The 17,656-nt window shown below is 40.5% G+C and overlaps 1 protein-coding gene and 1 long non-coding RNA gene across 4 annotated transcripts in view; one reads left to right on the forward strand and one right to left on the reverse strand.

Moving 5' to 3' along the window:
- NCKAP5 (NCK associated protein 5) overlaps positions 1-17,656 on the reverse strand; it is a 729,314-nt gene that overhangs the window by 135,663 nt on the left and 575,995 nt on the right. The gene's annotated exons all lie outside the window — the stretch shown is intronic.
- On the forward strand, positions 844-8,386 carry LOC122225827. 3 transcript variants are annotated; one of them, XR_006205409.1, is made up of 5 exons: positions 844-1,159; positions 2,578-2,706; positions 3,192-3,227; positions 4,931-5,022; positions 8,227-8,386. It is a non-coding gene; the product is annotated as an uncharacterized LOC122225827 (long non-coding RNA). The 3 variants fall into 3 exon arrangements; XR_006205408.1 differs by lacking the exon at positions 2,578-2,706; XR_006205407.1 differs by lacking the exons at positions 2,578-2,706; positions 3,192-3,227.

Below are 17,656 nucleotides of genomic sequence, written 5' to 3' on the forward strand. Positions count from 1 at the left end.
CAAGACAAACCATGTAAGATTAAAAAAAGAAGTACCTCGAAGTATAATGTAATACCTTCCCTTACTACACTCAAACATCATTAATTCATTTATCAAAAAACATACTTTCATTATTATTATTTCATTATTATTATGATCGGTAATTTTATTGGTACTGGTGATGTTTTTATTTCCTCTTTAGAGCTCCACATTCTTTCTGGAAAACACAATTTTGTATATAAATTTGGATCTAACTTAAAATAAAACTAACGAGAAAAACAGCAAACATTTATAGACTACATGCCAGGTGCTATGCTTAGTGCCCCTATTATTTTTTTCTAATTTAATCCTTATACTCACCTCATGAGGTAGAAACTGTTATAACTTTGATTTTTCAAATGAGAAAATTTAAAGAACAAGAGCAGGTGAGGTACTGTTCAGTCAGGGATTTGAACCTGGACTCATATGTCACGCCTGCCTGTGATAGGGTCCCCTCTCTAAGGAAAAACACAACAAAATAAAAACCTCAAGGCAACCTGGCTATACGCATACCTGACAACATCCCTCACGACCTTCTAACATGAGACCACTTAATCAGACCACATGTTTGTGTGTTACCATATATGGGAGACAAAGAAGTAAAAAAGGTATTAAAAAACTACGCCACATGGCATTCAGGGCTAAGTTTCTAGGGTATCAACCCAACTGAGCCGTACTGGCACAAATAAAGTTACTTCCTGAAAAGAAAAGCCTCCATGTCATGACTCTGTGCGAGAATCCTGCCACATGACCTTTTTAGGACACCACATTCTCTGCCACTGTGATGTCTTACCTAGGACACAATGATGAACAAACACAGTCCCCACCCCCAAAGGCACAGGTAGGAAGACAAGCCATCGGGCACCCTCACTGTCATGTGCCATGTAAATCTCAGCAGGAGGCTCCATGGAGGCTTTCCTGAGAAAAATAGCTAAATAGAGAATGTAGGAACAAGAAATGATGACTCAGGTGAAGGAGCCAAGAAAGGAGGGGGAGAAAAAAAGGCCTTCTGGGCAGAACGTATGCAAAGGTCCAGAGATGAAAGAGTGTGACATCTTTCTGCAAACAGTTGAGCAAGACCATGGAGGCAAAAAGATGAGAGAGACATCTCAGCAGTAAGGAACCTGTGGCAAGTCATACAGTGAGTAGTAAGGGCTCAGACTTGAACTCATCACTGTCTCCAAGGCACATGCTTTCCCCTTTATCCCTTTGCCAGGCCCACATTTTTTCCTAATGCTGAACTTAGCTGTGGCCTCCGTTACTCTTATCTACGTAAACAAGCAAGGCGAGGTCTATAAGAAGGGACTGGAAGGGTCCCTGGAAGGAAATGCAGACACGGTGGAGACACACAGAGCTTCTGTGCCTTTGAGGGGTGCTTCTTGGTTGCAGGGAAGGGAGGGGGTTCAACCTATGATGCTTATTTCACCACTGCGTGCTAAAACTGTGCAGATTGCTGCTAGCACTCCAGAGGTCTCTAATCGCTAATCAAGAAGATACAGGGTGATTTCCTTGGTGAACCAAAGGGGTTCATTTTCCAGGCTGTTGGCAAGAAATCATACCTGGGCCCTACTCTCTTCTTGCAAGTACAACAAGGAGACATCAAAATAAAGAATTAGTGCCTAGCACTAGAAGATTAAACTCCAAGGAAGGGGAAAGGTCTTGTTGGTGTTTTGGAAACAAACAAAACAAAAAACCAAATAACAAAACAAAACAAAAAAACAAAACCGAAAAAAAAAATGGAGAATTATATATAAGATGTGTGCCTCCTCACATTATTAAAAGAAAGCTGAGAACAAGTGAAATTCAGAGTTTGGGAGATAACTGCTGGGGCCTTCACAAACTATAGGATTCACCCTCATGGCACTTCCTGGCATGGAGGCTAGCGTTAAGGACTAGATCAGACGCCCATGAAAATGACTTTTGTGCTATGCACTCATCTGCATTTTATAGGCCAGTGTCCTTGTTCTAATAGGACAAGTTCCTGGAGTCCCATTCATTTAATATTTGTGAAGATGTATTCCGTAAGCTCAATTTCTGGCTGAATGTTCAACGAGGGCCCATAGTCTCACTGCCCCTGATAGTTAATACTAAGTTGTACATTATCAGGGTTTCAGACTTATTACTTCAGTTTGCTTTATAGGCTTTGTTGCCACAGATCCACATCAGTTTCCCTGTGGCTTTATCCCCACAGCAGTTTTTTAAATCCACTGTGACTTTACCCCATGGTAAGAAATGCCTCATGGTGTTACAAACAAGCGGTTGAAAATTGTTATTTATGTGGCTCCCTAATAGCAATTTGAAATATAGGGCATAAAATTACTAACTTACAATACTGTTCAATATTAACAGTGGGAAAGGTAATATGTTAAACAGACATTAAAGGATTAGCTGTAAAATACATTTCACTAAGCTAAATCATTTCTTGGCAAATGGCAGTTTTCAGCTATTATGTAGGATTTATCAAGTCAAGTGGATTTATTTTTATTTTTCTATTAGTTTGCTAAATATATTCTATATTTAAATTTCAATCTTGTGGATTTTTTTCCCCGGCATATTAAGAGAGGCTGTTGAAAACAGAATGTGAAGTAGAAGTGATGCCAGACTTTCAAGTCAAAATCGCTCCTTGGTTTCTCCAGCAAATCCTCCAGCAAATCGACTAAAGACTCAAACGTAACATCCAAGAGAAAAGTAAATGGATATGATTTTACAAACATTTGTATGACAGATAAGGGAGTTACGACTGCATCAGAGAATACAGTAAAAAGGCATGTTCTCCACAAGACATGAAACAGTGCTTCTACTCTTTTTCTTTCTTTCTTTCTTTCTTTCTTTCTTTCTTTTTTTTTTTTTGCTTCAGACAACACTTTGTTCTAATCAAGCATGTTCAGTAAACGTTTATGTATTTGTGAATCAGGCACGGAGGAAGAAGGTGGAAAGAGAAATTCCTAATCTCCCAGGGTGGAAATTGTGAAGTATTAAATGGATATCCGATGCATAAATACAAATAACATAATCTCTCTATTTTCTTCTGAGACAGTCACCAGTTACAATAATCCTAAAATTATCCCATCTTCTCAAATCCCTCAAGATTTATTAATTTTCATAAACTGCTTTGATGGAAACTTTCTTAAAAGATGCAAAGTAACCTTTCTCGAGCTCTCCTTTTACTTCAGATCATGGACAGCATTTTCAACCTCAGAATACCAAAAGTGAGTTCTTACTTTTCAAAGGAATTGGTTATGGATCTATAAATAACTATTACAAAGAAATGAGCATTATGGAGCAAAGAAACTGCTCTTATACTCATTTGAGAAATGATTGCAGGATACAGATTCCCAAGAAGTAATTATTATTATAAAATTAAGGGTCTGCTTTGAACACTTGCTAATCATCAGCTGGTTTTAGAGACAAAATTTTTTTCCCCAAGACTGTGAGTCGCAGACTATAAAGATTTCTCCCCAAATGTCCCTGTTAATAATTCTAAATGGCTTCAAAACATTTATTACATATAAATCTTTACTTTTTTTGTTCAGCTGTTTTATGTGGGATGGTAAATTTCTTTTCATAAATACTTTTATATTGATCAAAAACTAATGGAATAAGACGCCCTCCAACTTGAGTACATAAAAATACAGTCAGCGTGTAAAATGTGAGTCACTTATTCAGAAAGCCGACGGTTGGTTCCTGGAAGATGTCACCTAGCCCAGCAAGTCACTGAGCTAGGCTAGGATGGAGTCCGGGCCCACGCACTGCGGCCATGTTCATCGCATCACCTGGACACCTCCATCAACTGGAATCCAATGAACCCCAACCCTTGATTAGCTGACTTACTTATTATTACCTTTTTAGCTGACATATTTAAGACAAAGATGATCAACAACTAGAAAACTAGCTTTTAAACATTCAGGATAAATCCTGGGTCTGAGTTTACACATTAGCTCCCTTCCCCATTTGCCACATCCATAACCAGGGAGGCAAGGCTGGCACGTGGCCAAGGTATGATCAGGCTTGGGTTCAGATCCTGGTTTTGTGTAATTTAAGGCAAGTTACTGTACCCTTTGAGCCTTAGTTTCCTTTATGGATAATAGTAACAACATCAACTCAAGGGGCCTCATTGAAGATTTGATGTTCAAGAGAAGGAACTCTGGAGTTATAAGGTTGTGGTAAGAATTCAATTCACCAAGGGGTTTGGACACATGAAATGCTCAACAAATGTTAGCTATTTTCATAACCAGTGACATAACTTGTGCAATGCAGGGGACCATTTGTAAAAAAAAAAAAAAAAAAAAAAAAAAAAAGATACTAAGAACTTCACAGTGATGACAGAACAGTATTACATCAAGCACAGGGCCCTTCTAGCCCTTGTGTGACTGTACAGATTTGCACCCAAGAAGTCCACCCTGGCTCTTATCTTCTCTGATTATTTATTATTAGACTCGGAAAGATACTCCCAGACCAGAAAAAGATCTGGTTATGTTCCCTTTGCTAAGCTTGCTGAGGTAAGAGTAGAATCTTAACATAATTTTCAAAGACAGAATAGCATGATTCCCACCCCCTCTTGCATCTACCCTCAATTAGTGTCAGTGCCAAAAGTATGCCTGATAGTATAAACCAAAAAGAAGTCCTGAGACAGCTTCCTAATATCATTTCCAGTGAAAAGCCACCATTTCGGTAGCATGTAGGTGATAATTTGCAACACGAGACCTTAAACTCCAGAAAATGCCAATAGCAGGGTATCCAGTTGAGACAGAAAAAAAAAAAATACACAGAGCAAGGGAGAGTGGGGTCAATATTTCTTGGAAAATCAGTTTTGTCAATTCTGAGGTAGCTGCTTTATAATCAGAATGTTAGGTAGGAGTGGCTTGTTCTAAGTCCCTCCTGTTTCCACTTATTTCCTTTCCTGTTCCTACAGGAAGATTGCCCATATCCTGGAAAATGCTCCTGCCTGGACAGGAAACATGGGAGAAATCCCTTGCTGAGACATCAAGATGGCTCCAGGTGAAAGTAAGCTGAGCTGTGTCTTATATTCACATTTACATTTCTGTGCCCACCCACCTGACTTTCCTGTCCCACTCTTTATTTTGTAATGTTTATTTTTGAAAGAGAGAGAAAGAGAGGGCACATGCATGAGTGGGGGAGGGGCAGAGAGACAAGGAGACATAGAATCTGAAAGCAGGCTCAGGGCTCTGAGCTGTCAGCACAGAGCCCGAAGCGGGGCTCGAACTTGTGAACTGGAAAATTATGACCCGAGCCGAAGTTGGACGCTGAACTGACTGAGCCATCCAAGAGCCCCATTTCTTGTCCTACTCATTAGCAACCCCTTTGTCATAACACTCCCTGATGTTCCCAATCCTGAAATTCACTTATACTTGTCCTGTTGCTACTCATGGTCTCTAACATGACAGAATCAAGGAGCAGTTCTTAGTAAAAACCCTAGGCAGACAAACAATGAAGTTATATAAAATGGCAAATAATGACTTCAGAATTCTACCCATATAACCTTTCCAGATAAATCTCTGAGAAGAGACAGTTTCCTTTGCCACTGCACTATCTAGACATGGCCTCCCAAAGGATACATATAAGTCAGAGCACCAAGTTTCTCCTATTCCCCTCCCTAAACTGTAGTGTGTAGCTATAATTGCTAAGTACAAAAATAGCTATTATTATATTATACCATGTGGTACCACTATCACATATCTCTCAATATGAAAATCCTTTAGCAATATCCAATTAATCTTAGCCTGGGCCAAGACAGACTCTGTCATGTGCCAGCAAAGAACCATGTAGCCTGCTGCTGGTCAGTGGAGTAATTGTGAACCTCTTAAATTCTTTTTTCACATTTACTTCTTGAATCTGTCACCAGACCCTAGAACCCTCTGAAAGAACTAGGCAGTTTTCAGTACGATCTCATTATTGACATTTATGTTGATTGATGTTGGCTCTTACAGAATTGGAATCTGCAGATCAATTTCCTTATTAGATTCTTTCTCACTGCTGCCATAATCATTTTATCACATAGGCTGCTGCTATCAAATGCTGCTTTGTCACTATGTAATGGGACAAGCCAAACCAGTTCCTCTAGTCTGTTACAAGAAACAGAAAATTCTCCTGGTTTTAAATCTGACTTTCGTCAAATTTTAAGAAATTCCTGGATAATTATACTTGAACATCCTCTTTGTAAAAACTATGCCCCATGGAGGAACCAGTGATAATCTTAAGGTAAATGCACACAATACTACTTAGAACCATTTGTCCTTTCCTCTCTGAGACTGTCCAATGTCAAATTATGAAACAGGTGCCATGCACATGGTGACTTTTGCCAGCTAGGTAGAGCAGGTGATCATGTCAGGGTCTCTGGTAGGCTTCCCAAACCTGGCCAGGTAGTTTTGTGTAAAGGGGGAGAAACAAACCCTCCAAAGTGCTTCTAGCCCCACAAGTGGTCATCACTTGTAAGAGAGCTAAGAAAACAAAAACAAAAACAGGGTGGCTCTCATCAGAGGATGCATCCCTACTCTAGAGAGAACAACTCAAGGGTATTAAGTAAACATTGCATGGAAAGAATAAATAATCATCCTTGTATCTACACAGGCCTGCAATTCCTAGGAAATATACAGACTCTCGGGGTTCCTTAATGTGAGAGCTCAGAGATCCATGAGTAGAATTCAGAGCCTTTGTGAACTTGGAGGAAAAAACAATGCATCTTCAGTTTCACCAAACTTGAACTAAAATTTAACATTTCCTTCAGTTATGAATGTAGGCATGAAACTACAGTGGTATTAATTGGTGACTCTGTCACTACAAGAGATCACAGACATCTTCATGTCACGTTGCAGTTGTAGTAATATCTCTAAATATTATATATTGGAATCATTACATAAGAACTAAGTTAGAACTTCCATTTGAGCTTGTTATCTCATGCTTTAGGAATGAAGCTCATCTTACATATTTTTCAACACCTTAGTAATGGCACCTCAGTATAATCGGTTTCCTTTTATAATCCCATGTCTTCGTGCATGTAATAGCATTGTTCTGAGAAGGGGACCAAAGGCTTCTCTGGTCTAAAAAAAAAAAATGGGCCATGGCTAAAACATGGTTATCAGCCTCAATTACGTCACTACTCCCGAACCCTCCATCTCACGTCGTGTGTGATGGTGTGATGTGGAGACCTTCTGTTGTGGCTCTGACTTCCCACATGTGTGAGGAAGAATGGGTGGATTTCAGCCATCCTGGGTCCTGACGATTACCTCCAGCACCTGGTAATGCTGGCTCTGGTTGGACAAGGAACGTACATTAATTTGAATCTCCACTAAAATAAATGAGCTTTCTTTTCATTGCCAAGCTGAGCTCTACAGCTATGATTGTTATGTATCGTTGCAATCTAGGCCTTAATGGCATTTTAGCCCTGTGGTGGGTTCACAGAGAAACTATTTTCAAACTTCAAAAGGCCATTAAAACATGTGCAGATGTCTGGAAAATTAATACTATTATCTAACTCTCACCCTTTGCCTGTAGGAGGCAAGGAAGAGACAAGGCTCAATAAAGATATTAGAGATCAATACATGGTCATAAAGCAAAGTGCTGTCCTTCCGGGGAGTGCGGGTGGTGACAAGTAAGGAAGCCGACAGTGCTTTTGAAGAGATTTTCTCATTAGATTTTTTTGTCAAAGTCATTCACGTAATCTATTAAAAATTTAAAGAGAGAATAGGGATGGCATGGAAGGTAGAAGAAGGGAGAAAGAGATAAAGATAATTTTCTGCTACCCTACTTCAATTTTGATGTTCAAGGTCCTGAGATCTCAAGAGTGGAGGCGTTCATTCATTCACATGACAGAACCCAGATTTGTCAAGGTTAATGTTGAACAAGTTACAGTTTCTGTTCTCAAGTGTTTTGAATTTGAGAGACTTCAGCACATTCTGTAATTCTCAGGATACGGAGATATTCTCATAGTTTCAAGGCTTTTATAAAGTTTTTAGAACCATGGTCTCTTTTCTTCCTTTTTATCATTTTATTTCTAACAGATTTTATTCTGTAAGTGTCCCAGCTACCCCAATAAAACATGAAAACAAGACTTAATTTTTTATCACAGAATGGAAGCTTTACACTTTTATTAAAGGATTTCTTTTAGAGAGTTCTTCAATATAGAAAGAGGAAAGAGAAAGAAAAATGTTTTAGAAGACATTTCCAGCAGTTTTTTGTCTGTTTTCTCAGATGGATGGAGCTGACCATGGGAAATATACTGGAAATTCTTAAAGCATTATATGGAATCATCTCTACAGATAGCCCTTCATCAAAAAACCTGAAAACATTAACAGACTGTGGGTAGCGCATCTGTTTAAATTCAAGAATAAAGAAGACTGTGTCAGCCTCAGCCAAGATTGCACCTACCTGTAAGAAACAGAAAAACTGACTCTAAGGGGCTTAGACATAAACAAATCTTAGGCATCTGTATTCTTACAAAGCAAGAAGTTCGGAGCTAGGTGGTCAATGAGATTATGGGGGTTATTTGTTAGTACATCTTAACCTAGCTTATACTGACAAAGCAAGCTCACATGAAATGACACCCAAAAGACCTGTGGCAAAGGGTCTAAAACAGGAGAATGTATTAGCAATCTCTCAACCATATTTTAATTTCACTGGGGTAATTGTGGGTAACACATCCTTCCAAATGGAAAGTTTTCCTTTTCAATTTCAAAATAAGGACTCTCAGGATTGCATTCAGCTGTCAACAACAACAACAACAACAACAACAACAACAACAACACAAAAAGCCTGACTTACAATGTCATAAGCTTATAGTAGCGTTTATATTTCTCACACAGCAAGATGTCTGGAGGTAGGCAGTCCAGAGCTGGTGGTGAGTTCATTGATATCATCAAGAAGTCAAACTCTTCTCATTCCTGTCTTGTTCTGCCATCTTTTGTGTGAAGGCTCATGCTAAGATAGCTGCTATATTTCCTGGCATTTCCTCCACCTTCCAGATAGGAAGAAGGGGGGTAAGCATAAATGAACACTATAGCTATGTTTCACCCCTTTTATCAGGAAAACAAAAGCTTGCCATAAATCCCCACAGCAGATTTCCACAAAGGTCTCATAGGCCAGAAGCAGGTCAACCTGGACTCTCTTAGTACAAAGGGAAGCTGAGAAACAGCATATTTGTCTTTCTAGTATCTGGGGTAGAAGAAATAAGGAAGAAAGGTGTCCGCTGAGTGTGGTGGTCATGAATGCTACTTACTAAATATGTCCAATTCTCTTTCCTTCTCGGGACATGTCTACTTGTGTTTCTTAACGCGTCTATGGTTGAGTGGGGCCATATACTTAGTCTGACGAAAGCATTTTTAATAGTGATGTGAAACCATCCATAGCTCTCTTCTTCTCAGCCTGGTGATTGGCAATGTTTGAGATGGTGGCTACTCCATCAGTAATGTCTCCTGAGTGTCTAAGATGTGTGGCTGGCTCCCGTGCTGACCTACAAAAGTAATCTAGCATAAGAACAAATCTTTGTGTCTGAAGCCACATATATTTTGCAGTTGTTTGTTACTACAGCTTACCATAGCCCATCCTGACTGATTCAATGAGTCAATTTAAAATGTCAACCAGAAGGAACAAGTTTGAGAGGCAAGTAGTCTCAGGTAGGCCAATGTCTTAGAGATCTCTGAAGCAATACTGATTTCAGTGGGATGATATCCTGAGGCCAACTTTCTCTACTTCAAGCGCAGTTAAGTGGTCTTTAATTCATACTGTTATAGCTGTCCTTGTACTGCCCATGGGACATAGACAAATTATCCCTCTCTCCTGTGTCTCTACACAGGTGAGTAGCTAATGAAACATAGCGTGTTCAAGGTAAGCCACCAAATTTAATATGAACTTCCAGGATGACCACCCACAAAAATTTAATGTATGATAATGACGGATGGCATAGTTTATGACAAGCCTAGTTAATGATACAATTCACATGTCTGCATTGCTGAGACTGCCCTTAAGAGGAAGCCAAAAAAAAAACTAGGGGTGCGGGGAGGTGACTAAGAGTTAAAGCATTAATGGCCTCTTCAGTTACATTAAGAATCTGATTTTATCTCTGAATATACTATTTCACAGCCTCAGCAAAGTCAATAGAAATTCATTCAGTAGTGACAGGGCTTTTCCACAAGGACTCCAAAGCCACCAGTATCAAGCCACTGTAACAGAGGCAAGTCATTTGGGAGAAGAAAGGGGGCATTAGGAGACTTTAGTACAAAGGAGGTGGATTGCTTGACTAGCTGTTTCAAGTTTCACTGTTGCTCATGTTTCATTTTAACTACTACCCCTGGTCTTACCATGGGATGAGAGAAGTAAGCCACATGGATTTGTGCCAGCAAAATGCTTAGTTTCACAAAAGATAGCAACACCGAATCTTCCACGACATGCTTCTGTGCTAAAAGTCACTTAACATAACTTCAGGCTCATCTGGATGGAAATGCGTGGAGAGTAGGGGGAGCAACAAGGAGAGTACTCAATGGCTACAAGTGTCAATGCTGATTCGGTCCCCTCTAGACAGTCACGTTCCAGTTCCCACTTGCAAAGGTCAAAGGTTAGTTTGAAAACAGCAATGGAAGAACAGAAGGTCATTGTCACGTAATGTTACACTTCCATGGGAGCTTTCAAGTGCTCCTTTAAAAGAAGGTATGTGAGGGGCGCCTGGGTGACTCAGTAGGTTAAACCTCTGACTTTGGCTCAGGTCATGATCTTGTGATTCATAGGTTTGAGCCCCACATCAGACTCTGAGCTGTCATGGGTTCGAGCCCCGAGTCAGGCTCTGTGCTGACAGCTCAGAGCCTGGAGCCTGCTTCAGATTCTGTGTCTCACCCTGTCTCTGCCCCTCCCCTGCTCACATTCTCTCTTGGTCTCTCAAAAATAAATAAACCTTAAAAGAAGGTGTGTGATAAACTCTTCCTTTTCTAAACTCCAAGTACACCTTCCCTGCATGTGTACCTGCCTCATTTTGTGTGTGTGTGTGTGTGTGTGTGTGTGTGTGTGTGATCTTCAAGTGTGAATTTTTAAAGCAAACATAAATATTGTAACTTTAGGGGCATTAATAATAACGGTTATAGCTATAGTTCCTTCTAAATATTTCAATGGATTCCCACTCTTCCATAAAAAAACATAAACCCTTTAAATCTTTGAATCATTTAATTTTATGTATTCTTTTGGTATTTCATTTGGGAGTTATGGGGTGTGAAATATGCACCATGATGAGAAAACAATTAACCAGCACACCTGTTGTTTATGCATATCGTATTGAAGAAGGGCCAGCTGGAGCTATTATTTTAATCCACAGTATGGTGTCAACCAGGGGGCTATCAGAGGTGACCTGATGACACTGAATTATACTTTCATTTGTATTACATGCCTTGCACTTGGCCCTGATGCTGGAATGATACTTCTCAAATTAAAATTGTGTCTTTAACTCATAATTAGTGAGATTTTCAGATTTAGTAGAAAAATTAAAGTTCAGATTTACTACAGAAGTAGTAAGTGATAGAATTGTTTTTTTTTTTAATTTTTTTTAGCCTTTATTTATTATTGAGACAGAGAGAGACAGAGCATGAACGGGGGAGGGTCAGAGAGAGAGGGAGACACAGAATCCGAAACACGCTCCAGGCTCTGAGCTGTCAGCCCAGATCCCGATGCGGGGCTCAAACTCACGGACTGCGAGATCATGACCTGAGCCGAAGTCGGACCCGTAACCGACTGAGCCACCCAGGTGCCCCGTAAGTGATAGAATTGTATTAATAACAGAGAAATTGCCATTTATTATATTACTATAAAACAGGGAATTCACAGGTAAAAAGGTAGGGAAAAACTGGCCATTCTAGATTTGTTCCTAATACAAGAGGAGAAATATTCTGTTTGCTACCTTTCATTAACAGACTGTTGATAATAGATGGAAGCAATGCATATTTTAAAAAATCTTAACCTCTGCTTTAAAATTTGATTTGGGGCACATGAAACCAATAATTATATCTCTGGCATGCTACATGTAGATATGTGGGGGTGGAGGGTTATTTTGTTTAAGACAATGGTTTTCAATCTATCAAACCTAGTGCCCCTTGTAAACAAATATTTTTTAATTCCCCATTTGCTGCATGCCAGTGATTTTCACAGTTATTATAACTTACTATACAGTAAAGAATTAACATTGAAGGCCTGATTGCTATTTCTTTTTTTTTTTTTTTTTTTAATTTTTTCAACGTTTTTTATTTATTTTTGGGACAGAGAGACAGAGCATGAACGGGGGAGGGTCAGAGAGAGAGGGAGACACAGAATCGGAAACAGGCTCCAGGCTCCGAGCCATCAGCCCAGAGCCTGACGCGGGGCTCAAACTCACGGACCGCGAGATCGTGACCTGGCTGAAGTCGGACGCCTAACCGACTGCGCCACCCAGGCGCCCCCTGATTGCTATTTCTTAAAAGGCTTGCTTATAACATAGGCCCTGGGCTGGAATCTGAATTACAGAAGGTTCCTACTGTGCTTACTGATCACGGTAGCTTACTGTGCCTAAATTGTTTATACAAATAATGTGGCTCATGCAGAATACCTGCTTTCCTTCTGGGAGTCTAGAATTTGGGTGTGTGCTAGGCAGAGGGTGCCTACCTGACCTGCCCTATTAAAAACCCTGGGAACTGATGCTGTATGAGCTTTTCTGGTCAACAGTATTTCATATGTGCTGTCACAATCCACTGGGGGAAGCAGATGCATCCTGTGTGACTCAAACAGGAGAGTTCCCTTGAAAGCTTGCGCAGGTCTCCCCAGACTTCACTCTATGCCCCTCTGCCGACGGCTGAGTTTGCTTTGTATCCTGTCACTACAATAAACCTTAGCTGTGAGCACAACTAAATACTGAGTCCTGTGAGCCCTCTTAGCAGATCGTTAAACTTAGGGGTGGTATTGGGGACCCCTGAAACACACACACATACCAACTTCAAAAAAATACATATAATATATAAACTTATAGGAAAGGAAATATATGTGTAATTTGTAATAGAACAATACGCTTGTCAATATGCAAATGCTCAGGCATTACTCTCCTACAGGGTGTAATGAAGTGGTCAGATGCCTGCACCATGGAATGACCACAGCTGTGACACCATAAACACAGACTCTTACAGGTTTCTTGTGTCGGAGACTCAAATATAATGAAGACGGCTACAAACAATGGCGTGCTTTCCTCAAATGGGGAGCAATTCTTGGTGAAACTATAAACAAAACAAAGCTCAATTCTTCCCTTAAAAAATTCTGACCAAATTCAGCTTACATTAAAACCATCCCCAAAATACTTTGAGTTTCTGCGTAAAACAGTGTGAGATGCTCTGCTCAGATAATCATGAGCCCACAGTAAGATCAGGTGGGATGGATGAGGCAGCAAGGTGCACGGGGCTAGGTGTGGCATCTTTGCCTCCAGTCTCTGAAACGCTTCCTAAATACACTCCAACCAACGATATGCGCCAAACACCTCCTTCACAAGGTGCACCGCTGCTCTGTTCAGAACTACTGGTCTTGGAGAACACATAATGACTCTGTGGGGCCCAGAAGTGGGGCTTATGGGGAATCTGATATCAGGCGGATGGAGATGCTAAGACTTAATAATAACATCAAGGAATAAAATAGAGAGTGGGTTTCCCTAGTAGCTGAGAGCAGACTTCAGTTCAAATTAGTCTAACAAACCCTTTGTAGGCACGTACAATGCGGTGGGAAAGGACAAGGCAAAAGCAGAGGCCAGGAGAGAGAAAGTGCTTATATTTAGGGGCAAAGAGTCACTCCAATTATCCCCAGAGGTGATGATACAGAAGGGGCTGCTTTTCATACTTGAGCGGAAGACCACAAAGAGAGGGTGGCAAATATGAAGGGTGTCTGTCATTCAGCTGGGGACAGAGTGTGGGGGTATAGTCATAAAAATAGTTACAAATGCAACAATTAAAACTGTCACCAGCTAGACCCCAGACCTGACTTTTAATGTCCACCTGCTTGTACTCATTAACCTTTATCTTACATTCTTCCCTAAGTTCTTCTTTCTGGTTTGCCTCTTAACTCAGGCAAATGAGACCCTAAACCACCCCTCGGGTGATGGTGACCATCCTGACAAGGCATCCCACTGGCCGAGGCCACCCAGACTGCTTGAGCTAACCCAGTGACCCAGGCCTGCGCAGATGGATTGTGGAGTGAGTCCTGGGATGACTGGCAGTTAGTTTTACCTCTTTTAATACTACAATCTCCACCCAAGGAGGCACCTCAGCCTCATTTGCATAACATACAACGTATGTATAGGCATGTTTCCTTAAGGCACACGTGTGACCTTACGGCCGCCTCTAATCCAGTGACAAGACTTCCTGATGTAAATATTCATCCTAATCCATGCACCCTCTCTGGGGAGTCAAAGCTTTGGAAGTGATTCCTCACATGATTTCCTTTCTTTGTGCAAAAACACACTTGGAGTTTCTGACTCACCAAGGAGCAAAGTCACACTGGTTGGGTTACAAAATGAATGCACAGCTACTGTGTGTCAGGCCAGGTCCTTATGTGTTATTTCAATCCTCACAACTTCCCTGGGAGGTGGCTATGTTTATTAGTTCCATTTTACAGATGGAGAAAATAGAGGTGGGGAAAGATAAAACAACTTGCTCGAAGGAAAAACCTGGACGATCTGGCTCCAGAGTGCGTGCCCTTAAGTTCTATGCCATGAAGAATGCATGGGAAGCTGTTATAATCACACACAAAATTTCACAGGATTTTCTGAGTCTGTTGATTCATGATCTTAAATAAAGTCTGTTTACTGATTCTCGTTTTTGAATAAAGGCCTCTAAAAATAGATGGTTTAAATGTATTTCAGTTGAGTTTCTGAGATGTGATGCAGCTGCCACATAGCTTTTACAAAGCCCAAGGCTGACCCTGTACCTGTTTTTAGTTCACAGCGGGGCCACTACTATAAAATTAAGACATTGGTTAAGACATTGGCTTTGAAGTCAGACTCAAGTTCACATCCAAGCTGAAGCATCTACCAGCTGTGTGATCTTATCTGTTATCTGCAAGAAAGGAATATGTTTCCTCATAGTATTTTATGGTAATGAACGGATACCCTCCAGGGAAAGCACCTGATGGCGCACTGAGGCGTGCTCAGTGAACAGTCGTTCTTATCATGACTCCCCTCACAGTGCACAGTCATGTACTTGGTTCAGTCCCAGAAGGGAATTGCCTCTCAGGCCACCCCTCTGGCAGCCTGGTGAGTGTGCTGGCTCAGCACAGAACAAGATGGAGAAGTAGGTGTTTCCTGTCGGCATTCTCCTGTCCAAAGTTCCCTGGGAGTCTTAATGCCCAACACACACAGCGCCCTTCTACAGCCCTGCTCTGAGGCCTGTGCAGGCCCAGTCTGGGCTGTGCTCCATATGACAGGTCTGTCTTCATGATGGCATAGTGCCATCTCAGCTGTCAGCTAAGAGACTTCGTGTCTTATGAAGAAACTGGGGATGGAAGGCTGAAGTGACCATAAAAAAGCACTTACAAATATTTATTTGTATTTACTAAAATGATAGCAAGTCATCTCGCCAAACAATGAAAGTACTAGCTATGCTTTACTTATGTCAGAGTAATAATGGGTACAATGCAATTAGTTTCCAGTTAACATACACAGTATAGCCTTTGTAGGGAAATAAAGTTTGGATTCTAGGCTTGCTAACTGAATGCCTTTGGGCAAGTTTGAAGTTCATTTCATTATCTACAAGGTGAGGGCAAGAATGCCTACCTTATAAAGTATGGGGCAAAAAAAAAACGAGAGAATTTATAAAAAGTATCATACTTACCCCACAGGAAATTCTCAGTAAGTGGGAGCTGTTACTATTATCTACAACAGGGACTTGCAAACCTATGGGCTAAATCCCTGTTTTTGTAAATATATTTTTAAAGGAACACAGCCACGTTCATTCATTTATACATTATCTATGGATGCTTTGGTCTACAATGGCAGAGTGAGTAGTTCAGACAGATACCTTACAGCCTTCAAAAACTCAGATTGTTACTATCTGAGCCTTTACAGAAAAAAAAAAATGTTTTCTGATTCCGGATTTAGAGTAGGAGTTTTTCAAGCCGTAGCATGCATCAGAATCACCTGTAGGGCTGGATGAAACCCACACTGCTAGGAGTTCCCAGCTTTCTGGTTTAGATCTGTGGTGACCTGAGAATTTGCATTTCTGACTTGCTGCCAGATGATGCTAATGTTGCTGGGACAGGAACCTCACAGGGAGAACAAACCATCTACAGAAACTTTACCCACCTCTCCTTTCTTCAATTTCAATAGTATACATACATATCATAGGGTTGCTCTGTTGCTGTTGATACAGACATAAGAGGTATTTATATTCTCTATTCTGGCGTTCCAGCCAGATTTTCAGATTGCATGACTAGTGAGGACGACTTTTCATCCCTTGGTCCCTACTACAGTCCAAAGACATGACAGATAAGACTCAAGGTTTCTGCTCCTCTTCCGCTGGCTAGAGTCTGTTCCTTTCTTCTAACTGAAGCAGAAGCAGAAGCAGAAGCAGAAGCAGAAGCAGAAGCAGAAGCAGAAGCAGAAGCAGAAGCAAGGTTTGAGTTTACTTCCTTTCAGCTTCCTTTAACCCTCCACCAAGGTTTTACTGAAGTATCCTTTCTCATGTTACCCTTTTGAGCTCCTTTCCAAGTTTCAAAAATTATATTCGGTGACATGCACAGAAATAAAAAAATACCAGAAAGTTCTTGTAAGTGGGACTCCAGTTTTTATTGTTGTCATTGCTGTTCAATGTTCTGTTTGGTTGCTTTTTGAAGGAAGTGGGGAGATGATTGGCTCATTGGCACTTCTGATTATTACGCTAAGTGCTAAGGACAGATAATCCCTTGCTGTTTTCCCCCTTGCTGAGTTACCAGGAACTCAGGAGAGTAAACAGTATTTTAATCCATGGAACAAAGGACCAAGGTGCAATGTGGGCTCTGGTGGTTGACAACAAAAAAAGATATTTTGGGGACATGAGTCATCCCCAAATCACACCACAGAGATAATAGCACAGTTGACCTTACTCTACCCATCTACTGAGTACTTGGATATCCTTAATATTGCTTCCAGCAGAAGTGAAAACAGTACAAAGCAACTCTCCTCTCATTGGGGCGGATAAAGGTACATATTTATCATCTGCTCAGTGACATCCGGAAGCTGGTCAGTGTTTAGAAGAACAAAATAGAGTAATTATCAAAAGAATATCAAGTGGATCAATGGCACTTAGTGGCCTTTTAATTTAAAACAATTATATATGAATATATATTTATTATAAATATAAAAATGTTTATCATAAGAAATACATATCCTTATAATAAAACTTCAAATAACATAGAAGCATATGAGTAAAAGTGCAAGTCTTTTTAACAATTTCCCCCTCTTCTCCACCCCCGATCAGTTCTTTTTCCCAGAAGTAACCGTGGTTTATATTTGGTGTGCATCCTTCCAGAATTTACAAACACATGCTGCATTAATTACGCTTTTTTGTTTGTTTGTTTGATGTAGTTTTGATGCTTTCACATGGCGGAGGCTTGCCGACCCTAGAGAGGTGATTTCTCCTAGGTTTGGCCATTTCCTAACCGT

This window comes from Panthera leo, chromosome C1 (genome assembly GCF_018350215.1).
Source record: "Panthera leo isolate Ple1 chromosome C1, P.leo_Ple1_pat1.1, whole genome shotgun sequence".
Taxonomy (NCBI): Eukaryota; Metazoa; Chordata; class Mammalia; order Carnivora; family Felidae; genus Panthera; species Panthera leo.